Source organism: Lissotriton vulgaris, chromosome 3_1 (genome assembly GCF_964263255.1).
Source record: "Lissotriton vulgaris chromosome 3_1, aLisVul1.2, whole genome shotgun sequence".
NCBI classification, from domain to species: Eukaryota; Metazoa; Chordata; class Amphibia; order Caudata; family Salamandridae; genus Lissotriton; species Lissotriton vulgaris.
The window spans coordinates 793,189,666-793,209,329 of record NC_141689.1 but is presented as its reverse complement, the minus strand read 5'-3'; positions in this window follow the sequence as shown (position 1 = coordinate 793,209,329).

Here is a 19,664-nt window from a genome sequence, read left to right as displayed (position 1 = left end):
ATGTATTTGTAAGCCCCTGTCTTTGCATGCTTTTGCACATTTTGTGAGGACATTCTGTACACCCATTGGCGTTTTCGATATAAGCAATGTGTCGTCTGCAAATAGCAGTGAGGGTATGGGGCTGCCTGCTAATGTAGGGCACTCCCCTTCACAACTGAACAATTCGCTTATAAGGCCATTTAAGTACAGGGTAAACAGGGTAGGGGCAAGGACACAGCCCTGTTGTGCACTCTAAGAGACTGGTATGTCATTGGTTAGGCTACCATCCGAAATCCACCTGACTTTAGCATAGTAATCTTGGTGCAGGCGGACCAGGAGATTAAGTAGGTCAGTAGGGAGTCCTAGGTCTCCAAGGGCAGCCCAGAGTTTAGTGCAGTCTATGGAATCAAATACCGCTTATTAAGATCGACAAATACAATGTATAAGTGACCCCTCCTGATGGTCACTTCTTTCCATATAAGCAAAAGAAATCTAAACACCTGGAAAGTGATTTCTCATTGGATTTGCTCGTTTAAAGCTGAGAAGGGGAACGTTTTGGTGATTCCTTTTATTTTTACCATCCTGAGCACAGCAATGCCAAGAGCTTGTCTTTCATTACAGCTTGAATAATGTATTTCAGCTGCCTCCGTTTTGACTAGTTTGCCTTACCCGGACAAATGCTATAGGTGTCATATTTGAAAAAGTTTAAAGTATTGGCATTGTAAATGACAACGCTATTAATTTTGCTATTTTCAAGACCAACACATAAAAAAAAGTTGCCATTTACAAAACCAATAGCTCGACCGATGCACCCACCACACAGCTCCACCGATGCACCCACCACACAGCTCCACCGAGGCACCCACCACACAGCTCCACCGATGCACCCACCACACAGCTCCACCAACACAGCTCCACCGATGCACCCACCACACAGCTCCACCGATGCACCCACCACACAGCTCCACCGATGCACCCACCACACAGCTCCACAGATGCACCCACCACACAGCTCCACAGATGCACCCACCACCCAGCTCCACCGATGCACCCACCACACAGCTCCACTGAGGCACCCACCACCCAGCTCCACTGATGTACCCACCACACAGCTCCACCGATGCTCCAAATAAGCTCCACCAATGCACCCACCACACAGCTCCACCAATGCACCCACTAAGCTCCACCGATGCACCCACCACACAGCTTCACCGATGCACCCACCACAGAGCTCCACTGAGGCACCCACCACACAGCTCCACCGATGCACCCACCACACAGCTCCACCAATGCACCCACCACACAGCTCCACCGATGCACCCACCACACAGCTCCACCTACACAGCTCCACCGATGCACCTACCACACAGCTCCACCGATGCACCCACCGCACAGTTCCACCGAGGCACCCACCACACAGCTCCACCGATGCACCCACCACACAGCTCCACCTACACAGCTCCACCGATGCACTCACCACACAGCTCCACTGATGCATCCACCACACAGCTCCACCAAGGCACCCACCACACAGCTCCACCGATGCACCCACCACACAGCTCCACTGATGCACCCACCACACAGCTCCACCGATGCAGCCAACACACAGCTCCACCGACACAGCTCCACCGATGCACCCACCACACAGCTCCACCGAAGCACCCACCACACAGCTCCACCGATGCACCCACCACACAGCTCCGATGATGCACCCACCACACAGCTCCGATGATGCACCCACCACACAGCTCCGCCGATGCACCCACCACACAGCTCCGCCAATGCACCCACCACACAGCTCCGCTGAGGCACCCACCACACAGCTCCACCGATGCGCCCACCACACAGCTCCACCGATGCTCCAACTATGCTCCACCAATGCACCCACCAAACAGCTCCACCAATGCACCCACTAAGCTCCACTGATGCACACACCACTCAGCGCAACCACAGCATCACTCAGCGCAACCACAGCATCACTCAGCACACCACAGCATCACTCAGCGCAACCACAGCATCACTCAGCGCAACCACAGCATCACTCAGCGCAACCACAGCATCACTGGTTCACATATGTTCTTTCAATGTTTCAAGCTGTTTTCAAGCTTTCACGCTTTATTACAAATCACAAAAAGATGTTAATATTTCACTTCTCTTCTTGGATTTTCGTCACAATAAAAACCCTGAACGTAATCTTCACAAAAGTTATTTACAAAAGTTTAAGCTATTGCCATTACAAATTAAATAAATTATTTAAGTATTAATTATTTAAAAAAATTAAAAGCCATTGTTATTTGTAATATCAATACATCTAAGTCACGTAAATACAAAACATGTTGCATTACAAATGCTATAGGTGTCACATTTGCGAAAGTTATAACTATTGGCATTGTAAATAACAAAGCTATTAATTTAGCTATTTTAAAAAAAAACATAAATAAAAAAAATTCATTTATAAGACCAATAGCTCAAACTTTCCTAATGCGGCCCTATTGTATTTCCAATGCTTGTTGATTTTGACCCTGCCTTGGGCAATAGGAAGGCAAGAGACTTTTGGATAGATCCCATACTCAACTCCAGTTTATCAAGCCTATCCAGTATAGGCAAGAGATTATTTGATATTGTTTTTTTCAAGGCGAGTCATTAAAGTCTCAACTTCTTGCAAGAATAGGCTTATTGGAGCAAGGGATATCTGAGCTGTAAGTAATGCGGTTAGGGCTACTTGTTTTGGGCCACTATGCACCTCCAGTATTAGTTCCTGGGATAATTTTGGGATCTAGTCCTTGCAACCATTAATGGGTTCAGTTGTTTCACCTTCTTCTTCCTTTTTACGGGGACTGCTTGACTGGGATACCATTGGTTGAGGCGAAGACAGCTCAAAGGGAGATGATTCTAATGCAACTTGGTCATGAACATGGTTTCCCGATTCCATGTCCCCTGACGACCTGTTCTGTACTAGCTCCAAGTGTATGGCTACAACAAAGCCCCCTTCAAGGGATAGGCGACGTTCTGCGATTTCATTGTCTATAGCCTTGGCAGTCCGTGAGAGAAAGCAGTCCAGAGTAGAGTTCTGGAAAGATTTAGGAGTGTTCACCTAATCTCCCATTTGTTTCCGTTTTGCCATCGCTTAGGATCCAGGAACAAAACAGCTGAAAAAATACCCAACTAGATACAATAAAACCAAACGGACTTACTTAGGATCAATTCCAAAGGACCAAGTGTCTTAGAGTGTCTTAGAGTAGTTATTGGCGGTGTTGCAAACAGGTGTGCCCAGTATGCAAAGCCAAGAGAGCAGGCCCAGCCCAGCCTCTTTTGGGCTCTGACTAGTGCAGAGGGCCCGCCCTTGGCCCGGGCTTCGCCCGCGCGCGGCCCGCGCTGCTGGAGCCTCAAAGTGGCTTTAAGCGCCTCCGGGTGTGAGATAAAGGCATCGGCGACTCCTGCCGCGAACAGTAATGGGGCGCTGCGGGAGCCGCAAAGTGGCTTTCAGCATCTCTGGGTGCAAGAAGCGGGCATCGGTGCCTCCTGGCATAAAGAATTATGAGGCTTGAAGTCCACTGGTGACTGTGGCTGCAAGAAGTGGGAAAAGGCAGGTCTACCGAGGACTATAAGCAGGGTGGGAGAGAAACAGAATTAGCAGAGCTTGCGCCACAAACAGTAAATGTATCTTTGTTCATTTGCTTGTACTGGGATATACTGTGATGCGATGTAACTATCTCTGGATGAATATATTGCCTGAGTTGTTGTTAAGAAAAATACTTTTTTTAAAGCACAGGACAACATTCAGAAACCAACAGAAACAATTTTCTTAAGAGAATATTGAATAGGGATTGATCACTACAAGACACTTTATCATAAGTGGAAATATGTTAGGCAACAGAGAATGAGCAATATGACATAGCAGTATTCTTTTGATGAAACAGAAACATGGCATCATGGTAGTTGTAGTCATTTCAATTACAATTTCCCCATACTTGCAAAATGGTTAGTGGAACAAACCTATTGAAGATATGCAGTTGAAATGGGACAGACAATTACAATATGATACACTTATGGGTAATGGGTTATTTGGTGTTCTAACACTTATAGGCACCATACCATCATGTGACATGTAATGGAAATTGACACCTGTAATCTTAGATGTAACACAATACATTCACACAAACAATCCAAATGATCTGAAACTGATATTTTGAGGTTTCTCTGTTATACAAATATATATGCAGAATACATTGGCAACAACTAAGTTGAGAAAAACAGGACATTGTAAAGTCCCCCGCGGTGGGTAAATATTCTGTCAATGCGGACAGTGAGGCGAAAGGCCATCAGCTCGACTGAGTACTTGGCAACCACCACCAGTGAGGATAGGGATAAGAGCACCAAGATCCTAATCAGGCCCCTAGTTTTGATTAAATGTTAGGTGATCTATTTCCATCCAATAGAGTAGCTTTGAATGATGTGAAGATCAGAAAGATATCCACCTCAGTGGATTGGTTGACTACTAATACTGCTGGTGCTTTAACAATTATTAATAAGGAGCTAATTGTTATGTGATCTATGATTATGCAAAATAGGCTTGCTCTTGCTTAATAGTGAAGGAAAACAGAGTCTGATGCATATTAGGAGTACAACAGTGCTCATGCCTGTGGGAGACATCGTGAGGCTTCGTCTGAGGTTTGCTCTTCCCCCTCTCAAGGGGCTACCGCTGACCGTCCCAACCGTCCTGACCGTCCCAACCGCTCACCGTACCCGCTCCGCGGGTGCCGCTTCGCGCGGTCAGCGAGAGGCAAGCCGGCAGTAAAGAAACAGCGAGGAAACTACGGGAGGCGGAGCAGTCAGTGTTTGGAACTACACTGACCAGAAGGCTCAGCGCAGCCCCAGGAGTTACCGCCACGCCCACTGGACACCACGCCCCCCGCCCGGCCAGGTACAGAAAAGCAAGCGCTTCTCAGCATTCAAGCGGGACACCATACCTGTGGGAGACATCGTGAGGCTTCGTCTGAGGTTTGCTCTTCCCCCTCTCAAGGGGCTACCGCTGACCGTCCCAACCGCTCGCCTCGCAGAAACTACGGGAGGCGGAGCAGTCAGTGTTTGGAACTACACTGACCAGAAGGCTCAGCGCAGCCCCAGGAGTTACCGCCACGCCCACTGGACAACACGCCCCCCGCCCGCAACGCCCACCCACTTTTAAGGCGTGACAGCCGCGTAGCGGGACGCCGAGCGAAGCCCGAGCAAAGGGCGGGCAGTCTGTGGCAGTCAGGGGCTGACAGAGGCTGGGCTGGGCCAGGTCCTTAACTTCTCCTACACTGGTCCTGAATGGTACTGTGACATTGCAAGAGGGTAAAACCCCAACCATGTCTACTCGCTCTGGGAAACTGCTCAGAACTGGGGGGGAAGGGGTTGGCGGAAATCCAACGATAGGAACCATGGATAGGTTTATAACTAGAGTAGCGGCAGTCATAGAAAAGGAGATCGCGATGACGGAACGTCGCCTCTCCGGGGATCTCCTGCCAGTTAGACGATCCTCCCTTGGCTCTGCGACTAAAGCCTTGTCACCTCTCCCAATTATGGCTCCACCCCCACTCATTATAGAAGCGCCTGAGCATTCCCGGTTGTTTGAAATAGGCGATAGTATAGACAGGTTAGAGAACTTAGTAGCACAGTTAACACCAGGTGTTGCCAGTGTTGTACCTTTACCTTCCCCTGTTACCGGTCAAAACTCCCCGCTGCCAAACCCTTCTCCTCCTGTGGGTCTCGCACTGCCCTGTGTGTTTCAGGGTGTTCCAAAACAAGATAAGAGGAAAAGGGTTGTGAGTACATGTAAAGGTAGCCATCCCACACTTTTTAAGCGCTCCAGGAAGCAAGGATTAAGGCCCACGGGTGCAAAACTAGGTAATGGTCAGAGCCCTGAGCATTTGGATGGGTTGGGAGAGCCTCCGTCCCAGGAAATGAGACGAGAGACCAACGAACCACCCCCTATCCAAGTCCCAGTTTGTCTGGACCAAATTACCGATGTGCTTAACCGCTTTCTGACACCGCTTATAGATCAAATTAAGAGGGTGGAGACCAGAGTAAATAGTCTTGAGCAGTCGACTCTTGACAACTTCTTTTCACTCAGAACGCTGATTAAACATCAGACTAGGAATAGTGAGGACCTCACATGTGGCAACTTGGGTAAAGGAGCAACAGTTGTTGCTGCTCCGGTGCAGGATTTAGTTCCACCAAAGGCAGCTTCCCCAACACCACCTAGTCTGGCCCCAACTCTTATTACCACCGCCCTACCTATGCCCAAAGCAAGTCCCGCTGTACATTCTATTCCAACTCAAGGGAACCCCACAAAGGTCTCTAAAGAGCATAAGAAACCAACGCAACCAAAGGCCCCAGTGGGTGGGTGTAATTCTAAACCTAAGCAACCACCCCCAGATAGTACTAAGACCAAGGGAGATGGGGCAGCTCCGACAGCTAATCCTGTCAAAAGCCACTCAGCAGTACCTCTCTTAGCTGCACCCGCCCTGAAGAAAGTGTCTCGCATTCCCTATGCTGATCTCCCCCCGGACTGCCATCCTTATGTCGTTGTGCTGGTTAAGGTTCCACCCTTGCTAGATAACCAACTAGAGTCCCACCAGGCCTTAAAAAATAAAAGCCTTCATTGGCTAAAAACAAATAAACCACTCCCTGCGGGCATAGATGGACTAATCCTTGGTGTCCGAAGGGTGGGTTGGGTTGGAAAGAGCAAGAAGCAGCTGGAGGGAGACTGCGTTATTATCAACTTCCAGGATAACAGAGTAGCCAGATCGATCTGTACCCAAGACCAAGCGGTGGGTGGCCCTGGAATTAGCGCAGTGGACCTGACCTATTTTTACTCGCGGGCTGCTAACCATGCTATTTTTAGGCCTATAATGGAGGAAATTAGTGAGGGTGCTAGTGGTGGAATACGTAGTACATTTGAGCCCCTTTTCTATCCCCAGACCGGGTGGTCAGGTCAAAATTGCGGCCTTAGGAGCTACTGACTTGAGGTAATTGGAGGACTGGATAGGGGGGAACTGGGCGAGTCCCCACATGGCACTGCATTGTCATCTATTTCTCCCTCCCCTAATAAAACCCAAACTACACCACCGGTTACCTCCCACCCTCCGGGGGACCTGGTTTCTATTGGTTGTAAGGGACCACTGCCATGCTCGGACAGGGTAGCTCCATGCCAAGAGATAGTTTCCCCATACGCTCCAGCTGTGACGGACCAAGTCTTGAAGGTCTTCAGCTGGAACGTTGCTGGAATAGCCAGAAAACTGGCATTGCCCGACTGGAATGCATTAGTGGAAGAGCATTCCATATGCATTTTCCAGGAGACATGGAGTAGGGAGCCAGTACACAGGGTGGGGTACTCTGCTCATGCCATCCCAGCTGTGTGCCCAGATCTGGGATGGGGACGACCTTCGGGGGGTCTCCTGATCTGGGTAGCCTCATCCCTAAATTGTAGGGTGGTGGAAACCAAGACTAACAGCCCAGACTTGCTTAACATCACACTGAAGGACGCCAGGGGTTGTGTTGTTCTGAATATATTCAATGTCTATGCCCGAGGCACTAAGGGGGGGGAGGCAGTCTCCCACAATCGCACTGTTGGAGGACTTATTAGGGGCAACTCCATACAAAGCCCGCACCTTGGTTGCAGGTGATGGCAACTGTACGTTCGAGCCCTTGGGCTCGGATGTTACCCAAGACCAGGATGAGGAGGATGGTAGGAGGGGGATACCAGTCCTAGAGCTGCCCCCGATTAAAAAGTGGACAGAGGTGGCACTACAGCTAAATGCCCTTAGCATAGAATATGGCCTGAGGGCTCTTAATGGAAGGACTAACTCGGATAGGGGGGTGTCCATACATATAATAGGCCCAACCACACATCAAGAATTGATTACATCTTGCTTGATGTGTGTCTATGGAGCTCAGTGAGGGATATGGTAATAATACCCTCAGTTGAAAGTGACCACAATTTGCTGTCCCTCACTCTAGCCCCCTGGTGGTCTGTTAGCAGTGGGGGCTCTGTACCGAGCCCCACGGTTGACCTAGGTGAGTCGAAGGTATCTCTTTGCGGCAGGCGCCTGAAGTGGTCAAAACTTCTCTTGTCTGCCGGAAAACTTGAGGCTGTGTCCCAACTTCTGGCCCTAGGCCATCATAACTTAGGCACAGTTGACGGAGGCTTGGGGGAGGTATGTGAAGCATTTTGTGAACTAACTGGGGGCCTGACAAATCTGTTCACTGTGCGCCAGGGGCACACTGGGGTGAAAGAAAGGGCTAATAAAAGGGAGGGCTGGTACACCCATAATTGTAGGAAGGCGAAAAAAAACCTAGTTTAGGCAGTAAAAGCAAAATCTCAAGTCAGGACAAGGGAGGCTAGGAAGGCCTACTCCAAGTCTATCCAGATAGCAAAGAAAGAATGGGAGGAGAAATTCTGGGATGATTTGCTGGCTGCTAGCAAAGGTAAAGACGCCAGGGGGTTTTGGAAATTGATAGGTTCCCGTAGTAGACCCGATGATACCCTGAGGACCTGTACTATTCCATCTCAGAGCTGGTTTCACCATTTCGAGGCCTTATATTCAGCGATAGAAGGGCCCCTAAATGAGCCCGCTGCTTTTCCCTTTTCGATGGAGGCTAGCACCCTTGGTCTGTTTACACCGCGGGAGGTTGAGAACGCCATTAAGACCGTGGTCCCATTGAAAGCTGCTGGCCCGGATGGGCTCCCAGGGGATTTACTGCGGGCCTACCCATCTGACTGGGGTCTCATGATCTCGGCCCTCTTGAATGCCATCTTGGAGGGTGGCCCGATCCCAGAGTCATGGAGAGGGGCAGTGGTAGTCCCCATTTACAAAAAGGGTAGTAGAGACATCCCAGGGAATTATAGGCCAATAAGCCTGATTGACTCCACACAAAAAGTAGCCGGAAAAGTTATCCTGGGGAGAATCCTCCAATGGGTGGATGAGAACCAAGTTCTATCGGACTTCCAAGCAGGCTTTCGCTCAGGAACGGACACAATCGAGCAGGTCTTTAGGTTAACACTCCTCTACTGGAAGGTGGTGGAACTTGGAAAGGGCAGTCTCTATTTGGCTTTCATCGACTTGAAGACTGCCTTTGACCTAGTTCCCAGGGAGGAACTCTGGAGGGTTCTCCACGGTCTGGGCCTGCCCCCGTATATCCTGTTTCTCCTCACCAAACTTCACATGAACAACTTTGCCCAGGTTCGTTGGGGGAGAAATGGTGAAACAACAGATAGGATCCCGGTTTGTAGGGGTGTTAGACAGGGTTGCATGTTAGCTCCCACATTCTTTTCCCTATATATAAATGGTGTGGTGGAGCATCTGCTACAGGAACCTGCGGACGCACCCTGCCTGGGGGGTGTGCGGACCCCAACATTGTTGTTCGCGGATGACACTCTCCTAATTTCGAAGACCCCCCAGGGGCTCCAGAAGTTGTTGACCCGTTTTCAGGACTTTTGTGTAACCAGAGGGCTGGTGATAAACGTAGAAAAAACGAAATATTTGATACTACGCCCACCAAGGAAACTAGGTCGTCCTCCCACCCTGAACTCGGTCCCACTGGAGAAAGTGTCTGAATTTGATTATTTGGGTCTACGTTTGAACGACAAAATGAGTTGGTCTTCCCAGATCGATAAGATGGTTCTTTGTCACAAAAGGGTAGGGGGTGCCTTACTAAAGGAATATCATGCATCCTCCAGATCTTCAGTGGTGCCTGTAATCGAGATCTACAAGGCTAGGGGGGTCACTCCTGCTCTCTATGGCGCGGAGCTATGGGGTCACTCTAATTTGGATTCCTTATCCAAGGCCGAAAACAAGCTCCTGAAGGACCTCCTAGCTCTCCCCTCGAGCACCCCTACAGTTCCGGTGCTATTGGACTTGGGTTGTAGAAGTATCAAAGACCAGGCCCGACTTCGCCCATTGCTCCTATGGTCCCGCATATGGAGGGTCCCGGAACTAAAATCCTACGCTGAGGGTTTATCAGAAGTAATGAACATGGGGGGTTGGAATAAGATCAAGTGGTTGAGGGACACAAAAAACCTTTTGGGGGAACTGGGCCTAGGAGATTGTTGGACTGCAAGATCTGCCCCTCCCAAGGCAGTCCTCAAAAAACTATATTGGGACTGGGTCTCTTGCCAACTAATTGGAAATCCACATCACTGTAATTCGACTGCAGTGTTCCTCAGAATAAAGGATGTGGTATTATACGAACCCTACATGGACTTAATTACTATGCCAGCGGATAGGGCCCTCTACTTCAAATTTAGAGTTGGCACTCTCCCGCTTGGAGCAATTGTTTCTAAGTGGAAGTCCCATGCTCATTTATCCCCCTTTTGTGCACGCTGCCCAGCCAGGCCCAGACGGTGGCACATGTACTTTTTGAGTGTCCAGACTATATCCACCCAAGGAGATACTGGCTGAAACCCCTCTTCAAACGCTTGGGAACACGCATGCATTTGGTGGCTCTCCGAATTCTATTGACTGATACCTCCCCTTTTATAGTTTGTGGTGTCTCCAAATTTTTAAAACGGTGCTGGTTGATACGTTGCAATAGATTGTCTATATCGGTTTAATCTCTTTTTAGCTAATTTATTCTAGGGGGTCCCCTAAAATCTTATCCGCTTAAAATGTATGACATACTTGCACTTTTTGTAATGTTGTTTTTATAATGTATGTTATGCTTGTAAGATGTCTTTGCATATCGAATAAAGCTTTCAACCAACCAACCAGCTTATGTGCCCAATAAAAGTAATCAGATTAATAATTTTGTCTTAAATATCACTAACATCAAATGTGAGGTAAGAGTTCTTGAAGAACATGGGGCATGGAAACCACTAGTTAACGGTTTATTGTGATTGGAAAAGAGTTTTCAAAAATTAATGACTGGTTTAGTAAAATTGGAGGAGGCGTCCTTAGTGTTATACTAACCCCCATAATAATTGTTTCAATTTGCGCGAGGAGCATGCTTTTGAAAAAAAGGTGGTGTGTGTGTGTGCGTGCGTGCATGCATGCAGGCGTGCGTGTGTGTGTATGTGTATGTGTGTGTGTTTTGAAGAGTTTTTTAGGTATATGCCTAAAAGCATTGACACAATAAAAAAAACTAACATGTAGTTGTAATAAAGACATTATGTTGAGGGAACTGTGCTTTTGTTAACATTAGCTAAATTAGGCCTAGATTGCAAAATGGTTAGTGCTGTCTGCAACCATCTTTTCATCACGTAATTCTTTTTTGTCTGTCTCAACCTCACACAGGTTATTCATGCATAAGCAACTTTGTAAACACTGCTTTGAGATTTAATGTCACTTTCCCTGGTACAGAATGACGTTTCATCTTTAAAATTCTTTAGCACACATTTTCATTGAGAGTGAATGTTCCCAAGACCTCAGCAATTCGGACCACAGTGGATTCTCATGAGAAATTGTCTCTGTATATTAAGTGGCGTCATTGGTATTAAAATTAACAATTTAGGTGTCTGAAAGGCGCCAGGAATGGGAACTGCATTATGTGACTGTGGGATAGTGCTGAATAATGTGATTTCAGAAACTGTATCGTTCATGTTTTAGCCTTATTGGCTCAAACCGAATTACTTTTGCAAACGTTCATTGTATTTAGCATTATAAACATAGCTGCTAAGGTTTCAGAATGCTTATGTGTGACATTTTCATAATTTCAGTGTAATTGTGAGTACATTCAATGACTAAGAGTGACAGTTTGTTGCGAGTAAAATCAAGCAATGAAGATGAGGGAAACATATAAATATCAGAAATTACACCCATTTGAGCAATGAGAAACTTTAAGAAGATCTTAAAACAACTGCACAGCATCAGAAATGGAAGGGCATTCATAGCTGCCAAGTTTCAAGATTGCTTATGTCTAACATTTCCATGGTTTTAGGGCACTTAAGAATGGCATTAAGTAACCAAATGTGTGGGACTTGATGGACATTTTCTCGCGAGTAAAAGCATACACCCTTTACAAACATTAAAGATGAACTCTAAGGAACAATGAGGATGTTAATTCAATGGTGCAAGAAGTGGTTCTTTAATAATCTTTCTGTTATCATTATGCATTTCTCAATTATTATTTTTTTAATATAAGAAAACAGAAGCTTTCTTGTTACAAGGCTGGCAACTTCGTTGTGTGTACCACACATTCATTCTCTGTGTGGAATTGTGCATCTTAAATGTAAAGAAAAAACATTCCTCTGATTATTAGTGTAACTAATTGGAAAATCGGTCTAGTAGGTTAATGTAAATGCTGCAGATATCCGACAAGCAAACTTCAGCACAGAGAGAGAGAGAGAAAGTGTGTGTGACTCACTTGTAGTCCAGAAGTGCCTGGGGAGTGTGCGTGCCAGGCTCAACACTAGTCTTGGGAGTGTCTACCAATAACTTTGGGGGGGCAGGACAGTGGTGCACGGGGCTACTACAGGAGTAGATAGGCTGTGAAGTTGACGTAGGCTAAGGCCAAGAAAATATGGGGGGGGGGGTCAGGAGAGCAGAGAGTGAGAAGAGCCAGTGACTCCTCTACCTGATGCCTATAAACCTCCTGCACTGTGCCCAGCACCTGCTGTCATTTCTTACCAGTCAGTCAGTGTTTAACACCTTAGCTGCTTTGGAACGTCCAGCTCCAGTGCTGAACGTTCCATTGCACAGGTGCAGCTGGAACGTCCAACGGCCGACGGCAGCACTCCCGAGGTAGTGGTGCCGTCGGCCGCTGGTATAGGCGCAGCAATTAAGAGGTTATGGGTCAGGTGTCAACAGTAGCACACTATAGCTGCAGCCTTGCCCAGTGACCTGCAGTGCGTTCCCGAAAACAACAGAAGACACCGGACCCTTGTGAGCCTGGGCCTGGTCTCTCTCTCTCTCTCTCTCTCTCACCACCATCTCTCTCTCTCTCTCTCTCCCACCCCACCAGTGAGCACATTTATTGTTTCCTCCCAGAAACAATGTATTAACATCAAGGATCAAGATGAGTCTCAGTCGCCATAACAACCACTGAGCCATGGAGGCCTGGGGCAGACAGGGAAGCACTACACAACAACTGCCATAGCTCACCCAGGTGTCTTTTATTTAACGGCATATGATCCCAAAAGTGTCCTAAATGCATGACCATTAGACCTGGCTTTTAAAGTTGGTTTATCCCCAGATTTTTTGCTTTGTAGCCTTCTGTTTCTGACCTGTTTTTGTTAATTTTATGACTCTAGGCCCTTTACCACTGCTGATCAGTGCTAAATGGTATATCCTCTCCCTGTAAATTGTAGGTATGGATTCCTGTTTCCATAATTAGCTGATATGATTTACTAGTCAGTCCCTGCAGCACTGGTTGGTAAGCAGCCTGTAAATGTAACTCAATGCTGCCATTGCAGTGCCTGTTTGCTGTCTAATACTGCCATGTCGACTTGGTTAGTGCACCCACTTGCCAGGCCCTAACCTTCCCTTTTCCTACATGTTAGCCACCCCTAAGGTAGGCCCAAGGTACCCCTGTGGGCAGGGTGAAGTGTATGTGAAAGGTAGGACATGCTCTGGTGTGTGTGGCATGTCCTGATAGTGAAATAGTGCCAATTCCGTTTTTCACTATTGCAAGGCTATCTGTTCCCATAGGATAGAATGGGGAGTTTGCTTATAACATCTTGTAAGCCTAACTATCCCTGGGAACAAGGTAGGAAAATAAAGTTTAGTATGCCTAAACTCAGAATATTAAAATGCATCTTTTAGTGCGGGTGATTGTTACATTCTGTGTTTGAAAATACCACTTTGGCTCAACAAATTGCTACACGCAGCATCGCATGCACCGATCTCCGAAGTCTGAGATCACTGCACCGATTGTAATGCAAGCCATGCTGTGCGGCTGAAAGGACCCATACATCATCCCGGATCGTCGCATTGCGGCACCAGGTCTGTCGCATCATTGGGGGACGCAGTAAGAAACCGACACCTCACCTCCCCATGTAGTAAGAAACCGACGCATCACCTTCTCTCCAGTAAAGAACCAACGCATCACCTCCCCTGTGCAGCAGTAAGTAACCGAAGCATCACCTCCCTCGGAGCAAGGAACCAAAGCATCACATTCCCTGAGTGTAAGGAACCAAAACATCACCTTCCATGGGGCCTTTTTGTTTGTGTGCGTGACGCATCCAAGGTACTTTGTCTGAAAAGTGTTGCATCTGCAATTTGCTTTGAACTGAACTATTTCTACCATTTAAAAGTCATATTTTTATTACTGTAATGTGGATTTTTGTTGTTTGGTTTAGATAAAGATTAAGTATTTTTCTAAACTGGTGTGGTGTCCATTTGTAGTGTTTTCACTATATTTCTGTAAGTGTTCACTATTGCTTTACACACTGCCTCTGAGATAAGCCTGTCTGCCCGTGCCAAGCTACCAAGGGGATGATCAGGGGTTATTTTAGGAGTGTATCCCCCTTACCCTGACTAGAAGCAAGGGTCCCTATTTGGACTTTGGTACCTACCTCTGCCAACTAGAGACTCCCATTTCTAACAGTGACTAATGCATTTCAGTGCGGTGATGCGCACACCAGTACTAAAATGCATAAGTCTAGCACCTATGCATGGTACTGAGCAGAGCTGTATAAAATAAGCCTTTCCTGGTGGTGTGGAACTCACTCTACCTGGATTTCTTTGATGTTGCGCTCTAGTGGTTGCACGTCACGTAGCGACGTGACCTGCTGGAGGCCATGTTGGCGGCTGTGCGCGCATCGCGCGAGCAGAGGCGCGAAAGCCTCTGCTCGCGGAGAGAGTGCGGACCGGCTCGGCGCTCTCTAGGGGAAATAAGTTAAATAAATAGAGTTAACCTCCACATCTGTGTCCTGTCATAATTGAGGAAACGGCACCTTTACAATGGCGACGAGGACGGGATGCTGAACACCCACACAGAAAAAAAAAAACTGTAAAGAAGCACCAGTGGAGTCGAACAGCTAGGACAAGGAGAAAAGTAGCTAAACCAGGCGAGTGAGAGGAGCGACCAAGCACTGAACTGCAAGTAAGCTACCACACGACACAGTCAACCCTAGAGAGTGCGGCAGAGCCCCTCCTATCCCACAGGAGTCAGACAAGCACTGGGGAAGGGAAAGAAGTATCGAAACAGAGCCAGTGACAAAGGCATTCAAGAGTACAGTGACCCTGCGACTGGGAAATCACGTTGGCTACCTCAGGAAAGAGCGGAGGGGCAGACACAGAAAGACCCCAGATACAGACTGAAAAACAGCACGCCAGGCAGTCCTAGAAGTCACAGCGGCACGCCACCCGAGGTCAAGCGCGAAAAGATGAGCACGCAAGCGGTATACGCAACGGCCCCAGTGCAATTCCTGCCTAAACCCAGAGAGCCACTCACGAAGTGGGAAGATTGGAGAGACTATATTGACAACTTCATAGAAGTACTCGAAGATAAAAATTAGGAAAAGTTCAACAGCAAGAGGAAGAAGCGCATTCTACTACATAACCTAGGCCCAGAAGGGCTCAGAATCTACAAAAACCTGGTGCCCAAACAACGAGGAAGCACAGACGACGACGTGTATGCCCATGCCATAGATGACCTGAATGAGCACTACAAGCCAGCAGTGTGTGTATCGATAGACAGATTCAACTTCCAGCAACGGAAGCAACGTCCAGGGGAGTCAGTGGAAGAGTACGTGGCAGCTCTAAAGAAACTGGCGACCACATGCAAATACAACACGTTCGAAGAGGAATTCATCAAAGATCAAATCGTAATGCACACCACGAGCACGGCAGTGCAGGACAAGCTGTGGGCCAGCGGAGACACCACTCTGAAGGAGGTGATGGTGATAGTCAAGAGGGCAGATGCGCGGAAGCGGCGAAGAAGGAGACGGTATCCAGCCCCATGGTGAACAAAGTAGACAACGAGGAGCCCCGCAGGGACCACAAATACAAGGGGTCCACATCGAAGGGACCCAACAAATGGCAAGGCAACCCTGGTCCTCCAGGAAAACAGACCGGGAACAACAAGAAAATGTGCTATAGATGCGGAAGCTGGTCCCACGAAGCGCACAACAGGAGGTGCCCGGCGTTTCGCGCCAAATGTATTTACTGTGGCATAGTAGGCCACTATGAGAAAGTGTGCCGAAGGAAGTCCTCCAAGGGCATGGTGAAATATATCGACCACGAACGAGAAGATCGAGAAGAAAACACAGAGGAGGATATCGACACTGTGCTCTGCATATACGACCAAGTGTTAAGTGTGGATGGTAAAAGATCGACCAAACCAGTACTGGAAATGACGATTGGAGGAGTGCCGATAAGCATAGTGGCAGATACAGGCTCGCCCTATACCATTGTCCAGAGAGCAGTGTGGAACGAAACGTTCAAGCCACACTTGGGCCTGGAATTGGAGAAATTGGACATCCGGCCAGTCACATACAATGGGGACCGCATACCCATGGTTGGATTCAGACCGTTAAAATTTGAGTTCAGAGGCCCCTCCACAGTTTGCAAACTGTATATATCGGAGAAGGGTCCATCGGTGTTGGGATGGCTAGACCAAGGCGATCTGGGCATCAAACTGGATCCGGGTGGTAAAGGACAGATACTTCTCACCGAACCAGAGGTCTGGCCAGATCTGGACAGATGGAAGAGAGAGTACCCCAAAGTATTGGGTGGCATGGTAGAAAGACTGGAGAAATTCTCAAATAAGATAGTGCTGAAGGACTAAGCTACACCAGTCTCCCATAAGGTGAGGAACGTACCCCTGGCAGTGAGAGAGGCGGTACAGGAGGAACTACAAGATCTGGAAAAAAAGGGGATCATCAAACCGATCACGTGCGCGGAGTGGCTCGCGCCATTGGTGGTGGTCATGAAGCCCAGCGGGAAAGTCAGGCTATGCGTAGACCTGCACGAACTGAACAAGAATATTGTGGTTGAGAAGTTCCCTTTACCAAGAATCGAAGAAATGTTGGCCAAGACCAGAGGAATCAAGTGGTACTCCACCATAGACTTGACCTCAGCATACCACCAAATTGCCTTGCAACCGGAGAGCAGGAAGTTAACATCCTTCATTACCCCATTCGGGTGCTATCAATTCTGTTGCATGCTGTTTGGACTAGCATCGGCGGCTACAGTGTTCCAGAAATTGATGCACCAACTATTTAAAAATATGGATGGCAATACTTTCAAGATGACATCCTGGTGATGGGGCGAGACAAAAGGGACCACGACGCAAAGCTCAACAGGGTACTGAAGATCCTGGACGATAAAGGCCTCATAGCGGAATGGGCTAAGTGCCGGTTGGGAATGGAGCCAGTGACCTACCTAGGCCACGAAATAGGAGTGCGAGGAATCACTCCAAAAACAGAGAACGTGAGAGCAATTTGCGAGGCGCCACCACCCACCAACAAGGAGGAGGTCAGGCCATTCTTAGGTATGGCGGAATACTACAGTAAATTCGTTCAGCCCTTCGCCACAAAGACACATCACATGAGAAAGCTGACAAGAGAAAGGTCCGTGTTTTGTTGGACGGAGGAAGCGCAAGGAGAATTCGAAATCATCAAGAAATAGGTAGTAGGAGCCATACCACTCCAGGGATACGACCCCCAGAGCAAGACAGTGCTCACAACAGACGCCAGTGACAAGGGGCTGGGCGCAGTGTTGATGCAGGACCGAGGGCAAGGAGTGATGGAAACACTCAGCTTTGCATCCCGCACACTGAGCGACACAGAAAAGAAATACAGCGTTATCGAAAAAGAAGGCAGTCGTGTGGGCAATGACAAGATTTAGGCAATTCTTGTGGGGCACACGGTTCCAGCTGAAGACGGACCACAAGCCCCTACTGAAGGTACTAACATCCAGTGGACATGGGAGTGCCACGCTCAAGATTTCGAAGATGACCCTGAAATTACTGGAATTTAGATACGATGTAGAATACATCCCAGGCAGCCAGAACAGAGTGGCGGACTACTTAAGCAGGGCGGCGGCCAAGGAACCAGGCGAAGAGGACCAAGCAGGGAAGGAAGAAATGGTGGCACTCACGGAAGACCAAGAAAGAGTCATTGGCAATCAGGAATGGAAGGAAGCCTATGACGAAGACCAGACCATGCAAGTGGTGAAATTGTACATCACGAAGGGTTGGCCGGACAAAAGACAAACCAATGAGAGCCTAAAACCATACTACGAGGTCAGGGAAGAGATATCGATGGACGATCAAGGGGTGTTCGTGTACAGGGAGGACAAGGTCATTCTCCCAGCTAACATCATTCCCAAGTTATTGACATTTCTCCATGAGGGCCATTTGGGAATTGGCAAGATGAAATTAAGGACCAAGCAAAACTACTGGTGGCCAGGCATGGACCTACGAGCTGAGAGGCATGTTAGAGATTGCTTGCAGTGCCAAGGAGCAGACAAGACACTCAAACTCCTACGACCAGCACTAGGAAAATTTGACCCCCCACAGAATCCGTGGGAAGAGTTATCCATAGACATATTGGGCCCGATTTTAGATGGACAAGGCATTCAAAAATACGTATGCGTCCTCATTGATAGATATTCAAAATGGCCCGAATTGAAGGTGGATGAGGTGATGGATACAGAGACGATCTTAAAGTTCCTGTCTGACACTTTTGTGAGTGAGGGTATTCCTAAGTCCATCTTGAGTGACAATGGCCCTCAGTTTACGTCCGACAAGTGGAACAACTTTATGCAGAGAAATGGCATCCTCTCCAAACATACCTCTATCTACCATCCCGCAGGAAATGGGCTGGTAGAATGTTTCAATAGAGTAGTGATGGGGTCAGTGCAAGCAGCAATATCAAGCAACAAGGACTGGGAGATGGAGATATGGCACATGTTGTGGGCGTACAGAATCACCCCCACAGGAACAGGATATAGTCCCTTCCAAATATTGAGGGGTCGCGAACCCTTTACTAGGGACAACTGTGTATGGAAAGAGAAAACCATAATGAGCAAATGGTCCCCAGCAGTGGTTCAAGCCAACTTAGAGAAAGCACAGGCCATCTACGCCAAGCATTACAACAATCGCAGGAACGTGAAGAAAACGGAATTGGAAGAAGGAGAGTGGGTGCGAGTCAAGTTGGCAACGCTACAAAGGAAGGGGGACAGCAAGTACAGTAAACCCATGCAGGTCAAGGAGGTGTATGATAGAGCAGCCTTGCTGAGCGACGGGAACGTGTGGTCCCAAGACCGCATGGCAAGATGCAACAAAGTATTACGGTGGAGCCAAGGTGGATCAGAGCTAGAAGATGAGGAGGAACCCAATGTAGAGCTGGAACAAGCGGAGGAGGAGTTGCACGAGAGAAGAGGAGAACAGAACGAGGAGCAAAGTGACGACGGCAACCAGGGAACTGCGAGGGAAATGGACTTGAGGAGACAAGGAGAGAGCGCGGCTGCGCTGAGAGATGGAAGGTGTGGTGTAGAGACTCAGGAGAGGGGGGCCACGGCCACCCCGGTAAGACTGACCCGGAGGGGAAGAACCGTGGTGACACCGGCTAGGTTTCAAGACTTTGACATGAGCGGCGGACTGTAAGTTAAATGTTTCATTGTTTGGAAAAAAGGGAGATATGTGATATTGCGCTCTAGTGGTTGCACGCCACGTAGCGACGTGACGTGCTGGCGGCCATGTTGGCGGCTGCACGTGCATCGCGCGAGCAGAGGCGCGAAAGCTGAGAGAGAGTGCGC